Genomic DNA, 9093 nt, shown 5'->3' on the forward strand with positions numbered 1-9093 from the left:
CGTGTGTGCGTGGCGCTGTGGAGATTTTATCTGCTCCATGTGACTGATTCTTTACCGAAAGAACCAAGAAGGTTAATTTACTTGCAGAACAATAAAAACCTGACATGTTAAAGATGACTAATCGTCCCTTATTGCTACAATGTTCATAGCGAACACGTGTGGAGGCGAGTTTCAGGTGAAGCATCTCCAGCACACAAGTTTACCCTTTTTTTTGGCTAGTCCCGTGTGTGTTTGTTGTGTGAGGTGTCTTGATAGCAGTCGCTCTCCACTGTAGTCCTGGCATCTGTTGCTCAGATTCCTTCCACAGCTGTAGTCCCAGTGGCACCGTCTCTCCGGTGAATCATGTGGTGTGTGTGTGTGACGTGTATCACGGGGTGTGTGGGTGTGTGCCTGGGATGTGTCACGGGGTGGGTGGGTAGTCTGGTGATAGTGGTCATGGTTGGCAGCGATCCACGACCACAACAACCACCCCTACTGTGTGGTGGACATGCCACCACAAAGCAGCACGCGGCGGAGGAGTGAGGTGATCGCTCTCGCCACGCGAGCAAGGCCCCCTCGCTTCCTCTTCTTTCCCTGCAACAACAACAACAATAACCGCCATTCGCCACTAAGTGGCGGTGACGTCACCACGACGCTTGTGCCAGGCCAAGTGCACCTTGAGGCTAACACGTGAAGTGTCGAACGCCCGCTGGCAGGAGGTCACGGGGCAGACCCAGCAGGTGCCACGGGTCGACTGACCGAGTTGACCGAGATGACTGGCTGATGCACCACCTGTGCCCCCTACTGTACCAACTTGCTGTGCTTTAGCCACCCGGCGCTCCGCTCGTTGTTGTGAGCGTCGCTCCTCCGCCCTCCGTTGTTGTTGGAGGGCGACTGCCTCCAACTGCCCAGTAGCTTCCTTCACGAGCCTGCATCACCACCTCCACCACCTGCACCTCCTCCACCTCCTCCTTTGTCTCGTCCTCCATCTCTTCCGTCGTGAGAATTATTTTATTATGTTTATTTTTTATTATTTTATTACTTCCCTTCTACGTGACTTTACCGACAGAACCATTAAGATGAATCTCTGCAGTTTAGAGGGCATTGTCGGGTGAATATTAGCTAATTCACAGGAAGCACGGAATTATGCATGGAGATGTATGTAATTATTCAAACAGAAGTGTACAATTACGCAGTATAATGTACATACGTATTAAGGTTAAATTACAATGGCCAAATTCGCTAAGCTATGTTGCTACATATGCGAATTGTTAATGTAAAAATTAACAATTGAATGCAAAGTCCATGATAGGCCAAGACGAGAACAAAAGATTTGTATGCTAGACGGGAGTTATAAGGGGCTTAAATTCAGACCTCAAGACCATTTCGAGAGGGATTTCACTGAGGATAGACGCTCGACTCCTCGCTCTGCAGATTACCCTTCTCCTGCGAGACCCAGCCTGGCGAGCACGATTGCCTGGCGACTGGTTGGCGAGTTCGTGGCGATCTCTTCAGACGGGTTACAGGGACATCGACACGCCGTGCATCAACAAGTAAGTGTCTTCGTTAGTGGATAAAACTGGTAGTCGCGTATAGCCCGACTTACGAGACGTTACTGTGTGTAGGTTAGACGTTAGTGAGAGTTTGCTTTTTGGCGATTCGAGACAGACATCCACGCAGCTTAGAGGGTGCCTTTAACTCTCAACAACACCCGCGACTGTTACTCTGCTCTGAAGAATCAGTCACATGGAGCAGATAAACTATCCACATCGCCACGCACACACGGGCGATAAGCCGTTCAATTGCTCTGTGTGTGGGAAGGCATTTTCACGGAAATCCCATCTTAACAGACACCATAAAACACACGCGGGCGAGAAGCCGTTCAGTTGCTCTGTGTGTGGGAAGGCATTTTCACGGAAATCCCATCTTAACAGACACCATAAAACACACGCGGGCGAGAAGCCGTTCAATTGCTCTGTGTGTGGGAAGGCATTTTCACGGAAATCCCATCTTAACGATCACCAGAAGACACACACGGGCGAGAAGCCATTCAAATGCTCTGTTTGTGGGAAGGCATTTGCGGAGAAATCACATCTAAACAGACACCAGAAAACACACACGAACGAGAAGTCATTCAATTGCGCTGTGTGCGGGAAGGCATTTTCACGGAAATAAAATCTTCAGTCACAAGAAAACACACTCGGGCTAGAAGCCATTTCATTGCTCTACGAGGGAGAGGACATGTTCACGGCCATCACCCCGAAACAAGCACCAGAAGATCCGCAATGATAGGGAAGTGAAATCAAAATGTAGAATTCAAAGTGCTGCAATGAGTCCTGAAAAAATGCATCTTTCGAACCTATGCAGGTGGATCCTGAAAGATGGCGAGATGTAGTGGATGTAATCAGCGCTGACGACAATTCCTCTTTCGACCCCATGAAGTTGGATCCGGAGAGATGGCTGGATGTAGTGGAGTGGCTGAAGACTCAAACGTATTGAGTACATCTGTTAACTGTTGCCCTGTGTATATTCGTGTCTCTTAGATATATTTTTTCAGTGATTTCCAGTACTCCGAGCTAGAGTGATGTTGTGAATGGTCTATACTGTGTTCAGATGAACATATTCCTTTTAATTTCCAGAAGTGTTCACTTATTTCAGGATGACAACAATGTTATACTTCTATAGATGCGTTGCTTCGTCTGGTGGTTGTGTCATCGGGACTGGTAAATGTTTGGTGTTTATGGTAGAAGGTGCCATGTCATCCTCTCACAGCTAATTGCGTGTTAAAGTTTATTCTAGACTTCGTCACGTTAAGGTGGTGCTTTGTAGTCCTATCGGACTACTTGTTGATGTGGTGTGATGCGCAGTGGTTGTGTGGTGGTTCAATTTCTAATTTTACTCTCGTGGTTAAGTGGTTTTGTTGATTTAAAGTTGGAGAAATACTGTGATCACAACTTTGCTCAATATTTTAAACATGTTCTTTAATTTTTTTATCATTGTGTAATAAATAAATAACTTAAAGTATAGGTTTCAGAGTGTGCGTGGATTGCACGTTCGTTGTTCTAGTGTTTGATGGCTTGGACTTCTGGACGAATGGCTTCAGTCGAAAAGGACGTCAATGGGGAAATCGACGTTCACGTGTTGAATTTTAAGAATATGTTTTAACTGTTGAAATTGGGAAATAATTTGTCTAGTTCCTTCCTGTTTGAGCATGCGTTTTAATAAAGATTTCAATACGAATATTAACGTGAATTTTCTTGCAGATTAATAAGGACCTGAATTGTTTTTAAAGATGACTGATCGTACGTTATTTCAACCATATCCTTCCTTAAAAAAAGCACGGACGAGTAGACATACACACACAAGTGTGCTTATAAACACGACTGTCTATACAGCGGTGTGCATTCACACACGAGTGTGCATGTGTTTCTACGAGTTTTAACTTTAATTTACAGAACAATAAAGACCTGACATGTTAAAGAAGGGAAATAAAAAAAATATAAAAATAAAAGAATTAAAAAATTTTATAATTTTTTTTTCATTTTTTTTTTATTAAATGATAAAAAATAAACATTTAAACAGAATTAAATTACCTTATATTTTTTTTCCCTTCTACGTGACTTTACCGAAAGAACCAAGAAGATGAAGAAGAAAACAAAACATAATAAAATAATTGTATTATGTTTTATTTTTATCATTTTATTATTTCCCTTCTTCGTGACTTTACCGAAAGAACCAAGAAGGTTAATTTTCTTGCAGAACAATAAAGATGACTAATCGTCCCTTATTGCTACAATATTCATAGCGAACACGTGTGGAGGCGAGTTTCAGGTGAAGCATCTCCAGCACACAAGTTGACCCTCACCTGGCAGCATCGTGGCTGTCCGCTGATCACACTCATGACGTCACACTCATGACGTCACACGCACGAGCTGTAGGGGCGGGGCTCTGTCCGCTCAGTGGCGCTGTTTTCATTAATTTAGCACCACGAGCGGGGAGTCTCATCCCTGTAGTTCCCTGTTGTGGTGCCGCATTCATCACCACGTTGCCCCTCAATGATTTGTACGACACGATATGAAAATAAGTTGTGTGTTCCACTATACAAACTTACACGAGTACACATATACACTCCCTTGTACACACACCCACACACGAGTTTACATACACAGCGGTGGAGAAAAATGCACGAATGTGCATCCACCCCGCTTTGTACACACAAAGATAAAGATCACCCGTATAGCCTTAACAGACTGTAGGGGCAAGTGCTGTTAGCGAGCACCTATGAAGGCCGCAACGGTACACGAGGGGGTGGGTGGCCAGCACCATGCCCGACCGCCTTTGTCTCCCTCGTGGCAATGTTTACACACCGCACCAGGTACTCATTTGAGGCTGAGTCGACCTAGGGGAGGCCCGGGACCGGTTCAGATAATCGTCACTGGTGTTGGCCGTGAGCGGGAATCGAACCCGTGTAGCCGGGTTCATAGCGCAGCGCGCTAACCGCTACACCACCGCTCCCCACATATACACTCCGTTGTACACACACCCACACACGAGTGGACATACACAGTGCTGTAGGAAAATGCACGAATGTGCATACACACCGCTTTGTACATACACACACGGGTGCACATGCATACACGAGTGCGTACACCCATTGTGCATTTATACATACGACACATATGTATAGATGCACAAATGAGTGTAAATGCATCGGGGTGTAGATACATGCACAGTGTAATTGCACACAGCAATATACATAAACACATGTGAACGTATACAGCAGTGTGCATGCTCAGGGATTGCGTTTCAACACACACAAATATGCGAGCACACACGATTGTACATACATACACACACGTGTACAGACCCACACGTGTCCATGAACGAGTGTAAATACACACGAGTGCACATGCACACGAATATACCCACAGAGAAGTACACACCCATGTACATACACATGGCTACAGTTCCCTGTTGTGGTGCCGCATTCATTACCACGTTGTCCCTCAATTCTTTATACGACACAATATTATAACAATAATACACGAGTACACGTATACACTCCCTTGTACACACACCCACACACGAGTGGACAAACACAGAGGTGTAGATACATACACGAATGAACATATACACCGCTTTATCTTCTTTGTTCTTTCGGTAAAGTCACGTAGAAGGGAAGTAATAAAATAATAAAAATAAAAAATAATAAAATAATAAAACATAATAAAAAAAATTCTCACGACGTTTCGGCCACAACCCAAGCAGCCGTCGTGAGAATTATTTTATAATGTTTAATTTTTATTATTTTATTACTTCACTTCTACGTGACTTTACCGAAAGAACCAAGAAGATGAATCCCTGCAGTCACGAAATCTTTAAATCGAAATACACCTCTTTGTACATACACACACGGGTGCACATACACACACGGGTGCACATACACACACGAGTATACATACACAGCAGTGTACGTACACAGGGATTGCATTTGACATCACAAATAAATGTGCGAACAAATTAGTGTACATACCTATACACATACATACACGCATGTACATATCCACAAAAACAAGTGTACATGTACACGTGTACGCACATTGCAGAGTGAATATTAGCAAATGAACGCGAATTATGTGGGTCTGGTTGGTTTTGTGTGAGGGTAGGTGAGTGAGTGGGTGGGTGGGTGAGTGGGTAGGTGAGTGAGTGAGTGGGTAAGTGAGTTAGTTAGTGAGTGGGTGGGTGGGTGAGTGAGTGAGTGGTGAGTGAGTGAGTGGGTGAGTGAGTGGGTGGGTGAGTTAGTGAGTGAGTGGGTGAGTGGGTGAGTGGGTGAGTGAGTGGGTGAGTGAGTGGGTGAGTGGGTAGGTGAGTGAGCGGGTGAGTGGGTGAGTGAGTGGGTGATGAGTGGGTGAGTGAGTGGGTGATGAGTGGGTGAGTAGGTGAATGAGTGGGTGAATGAGTGGGTCATGGGTGAGTGGATGGGTGAGTGATGAGTGAGTGGGTGAGTGAATGGGTGAGTGAGTGGGTGAGTGATGAGTGAGTGGGTGAGTGAATGGGTGAGTGAGTGAGTGGGTGAGTGGGTGGGTGATTGGGTGATGGGTGATGAGTGAGTGTGATGAGTGTGTGTGTGTCTCTCCCCCAGTGCTAGCGATGTTTTTGTGAGTGTGTGTGAGTAACTGAGTGATGAGTGGGTGAGTAGGTGAATGAGTGAGTGGGTGAGTGACTGAGTAATGAGTGGGTGAGTGGATGGGTGATGAGTGAGTGTGTGAGTGAGTGTGTGTGTCTCTCCCCCAGTGCTAGCGATGTTTTTGTGAGTGTGTGTGTGTGAGTGACTCCAAACATCACAATTGCTTCAATTATTTAATTCAAACAATGGCAAACTTAATCAGCAACATCAAAACCTTGGTAACATCAGCAAATCTCAATACCCACAACTACCACCACCATCATCACCATCACCGAGATCACAGCTCCTTCCATGTGACAGCTTTTCATTGGCAAAATTGAACTACCAGGTGAGGTAGTCAACATCTCCCAGTGTCTAGGATCGAACCCACGACCTCCTGTGTACCAGGCGATGTGGTCAACATCTCCCAGTGTCTCTGATGGAACCCACGACCTCCTGTGTACCATGCGAGGTAGTCAACATCTCCCAGTGTCTGGGATGGAACCCACGACCTCCTGTGTACCAGGCGAGGTAGTCAACATCTCCCAGTGTCTCGGATGGAACCCACGACCTCCTGTGTACCAGGCGAGGTAGTCAACATCTCCCAGGATCTAGAATTGAACCCACGACCTCCTGTGTACCAGGCGAGGTAGTCAACATCTTCCAGTGTCTAGGATGGAACCCACGACCTCCTGTGTACCAAGCGAGGTAGTCAACATCTCCCAGTGTCTCGGATGGAACCCACGACCTCCTGTGTACCAGGCGATGTGGTCAACATCTCCCAGTGTCTCTGATGGAACCCACGACCTCCTGTGTACCAGGCGAGGTAGTCAACATCTCCCAGTGTCTAGGATGGAACCCACGACCTCCTGTGTACCAAGCGAGGTAGTCAACATCTCCCAGTGTCTCGGATGGAACCCACGACCTCCTGTGTACCAGGCGATGTGGTCAACATCTCCCAGTGTCTCTGATGGAACCCACGACTTCCTGTGTACCAGGCGATGTGGTCAACATCTCCCAGTGTCTCGGATGGAACCCACGACTTCCTGTAGACCAGGCGAGGTAGTCAACATCTCACAGGGTCTCTGATGGAACCCACGACCTCCTGTAGAACAGGCGAGGTAGTCAACATCTCCCAGTGTCTGGATAGAACCCACGACCTCCTGTAGACCAGGCGAGGTAGTCAACATCTCCCAGTGTCTGGATGGAACCCACGACCTCCTGTAGACCAGGCGAGGTAGTCAACATCTCCCAGTGTCTAGATGGAACCCACGACCTCCTGTAGAACAGGCGAGGTAGTCAACATCTCCCAGGGTCTCGGATAGAACCCACGACCTCCTGTGTACCAGGCGAGGTAGTCAACATCTCCCAGTGTCTGGATAGAACCCACGACCTCCTGTAGACCAGGCGAGGTAGTCAACATCTCCCAGTGTCTGATGGAACCCACGACCTCCTGTAGACCAGGCGAGGTAGTCAACATCTCCCAGTGTCTCGGATAGAACCCACGACCTCCTGTGTACCAGGCGAGGTAGTCAACATCTCCCAGTGTCTCGGATAGAACCCACGACCTCCTGTAGACCAGGCGAGGTAGTCAACATCTCCCAGTGTCTGGATGGCACCCACGACCTCCTGTAGACCAGGCGAGGTAGTCAACATCTCCCAGTGTCTCGGATAGAACCCACGACCTCCTGTAGAACAGGCGAGGTAGTCAACATCTCACAGGGTCTAGGATGGAACCCATGACCTCCTGTGTACCAGGCGAGGTAGTCAACATCTCACCACCAATTTTTAATTGTCACAGCACAGACAAAGCTACACCAAGTAGCCTCTAGAAGGATGTAGGGGCAAGTGCTGTTACACACAGACAAAGCTCCCCCAGGTAGCATCTAGCAGGGCTGTAGGGGCAAGTGCTGTTACACACACACAAAGCTCCCCCAGGTAGCCTCTAGCAGGGCTGTAGGGGCAAGTGCTGTTACACACAGACACAGCTCCCCCAGGTAGCCTCTAGCAGGGCTGTAGGGGCAAGTGCTGTTACACACAGACACAGCTCCCCCAGGTAGCCTCTAGCAGGGCTGTAGGGGCAAGTGCCGTTACACACAGACACAGCTACCCCAGGTAGCCTCTAGCAGGGCTGTAGGGGCAAGTGCCGTTACACACAGACACAGCTCCCCCAGGTAGCCTCTAGCAGGGCTGTAGGGGCAAGTGCTGTTACACACAGACAAAGCTCCCCCAGGTAGCCTCTAGCAGGGCTGTAGGGGCAAGTGCTGTTACACACACACAAAGCTCCCCCAGGTAGCCTCTAGCAGGGCTGTAGGGGCAAGTGCTGTTACACACAGACACAGCTCCCCCAGGTAGCCTCTAGCAGGGCTGTAGGGGCAAGTGCTGTTACACACAGACACAGCTCCCCCAGGTAGCCTCTAGCAGGGCTGTAGGGGCAAGTGCCGTTACACACAGACACAGCTACCCCAGGTAGCCTCTAGCAGGGCTGTAGGGGCAAGTGCCGTTACACACAGACACAGCTCCCCCAGGTAGCCTCTAGCAGGGCTGTAGGGGCAAGTGCTGTTACACACAGACAAAGCTCCCCCAGGTAGCCTCTAGCAGGGCTGTAGGGGCAAGTGCTGTTACACACACACAAAGCTCCCCCAGGTAGCCTCTAGCAGGGCTGTAGGGGCAAGTGCTGTTACACACAGACAAAGCCCCCCCCAGGTAGCCTCTAGCAGGGCTGTAGGGGCAAGTGCTGTTACACACACACAAAGCTCCCCCAGGTAGCCTCTAGCAGGGCTGTAGGGGCAAGTGCTGTTACACACACACAAAGCTCCCCCAGGTAGCCTCTAGCAGGGCTGTAGGGGCAAGTGCTGTTAGTAGCGAGTAGCAGCAGCAGTGTCTATGTACTACACACACCACGCACAGACAAAGCTGCCCCGTGTAGCCTCTAGCAGGGCTGTAGG

The 9093-nt window shown here is 48.3% G+C and overlaps 1 long non-coding RNA gene across 1 annotated transcript; it reads right to left on the reverse strand.

Moving 5' to 3' along the window:
- Nucleotides 1–6325: 6325 nt before the first annotated feature.
- Nucleotides 6326–8195, reverse strand: LOC133362191 (uncharacterized). The gene is made up of 3 exons (XR_009757467.1): nt 7596–8195; nt 7422–7480; nt 6326–7247 (listed from the first exon to the last, which is right to left on the reverse strand). It is a non-coding gene; the product is annotated as an uncharacterized LOC133362191 (long non-coding RNA).
- Between the last annotated feature and the right edge of the window lie 898 nt (nt 8196–9093).

The sequence above is a fragment of the Lethenteron reissneri genome, unplaced genomic scaffold, assembly GCF_015708825.2.
Source record: "Lethenteron reissneri isolate LAM-NWPU_2019-01 unplaced genomic scaffold, ASM1570882v1 scaffold_140, whole genome shotgun sequence".
Lineage (NCBI taxonomy): Eukaryota > Metazoa > Chordata > Hyperoartia > Petromyzontiformes > Petromyzontidae > Lethenteron > Lethenteron reissneri.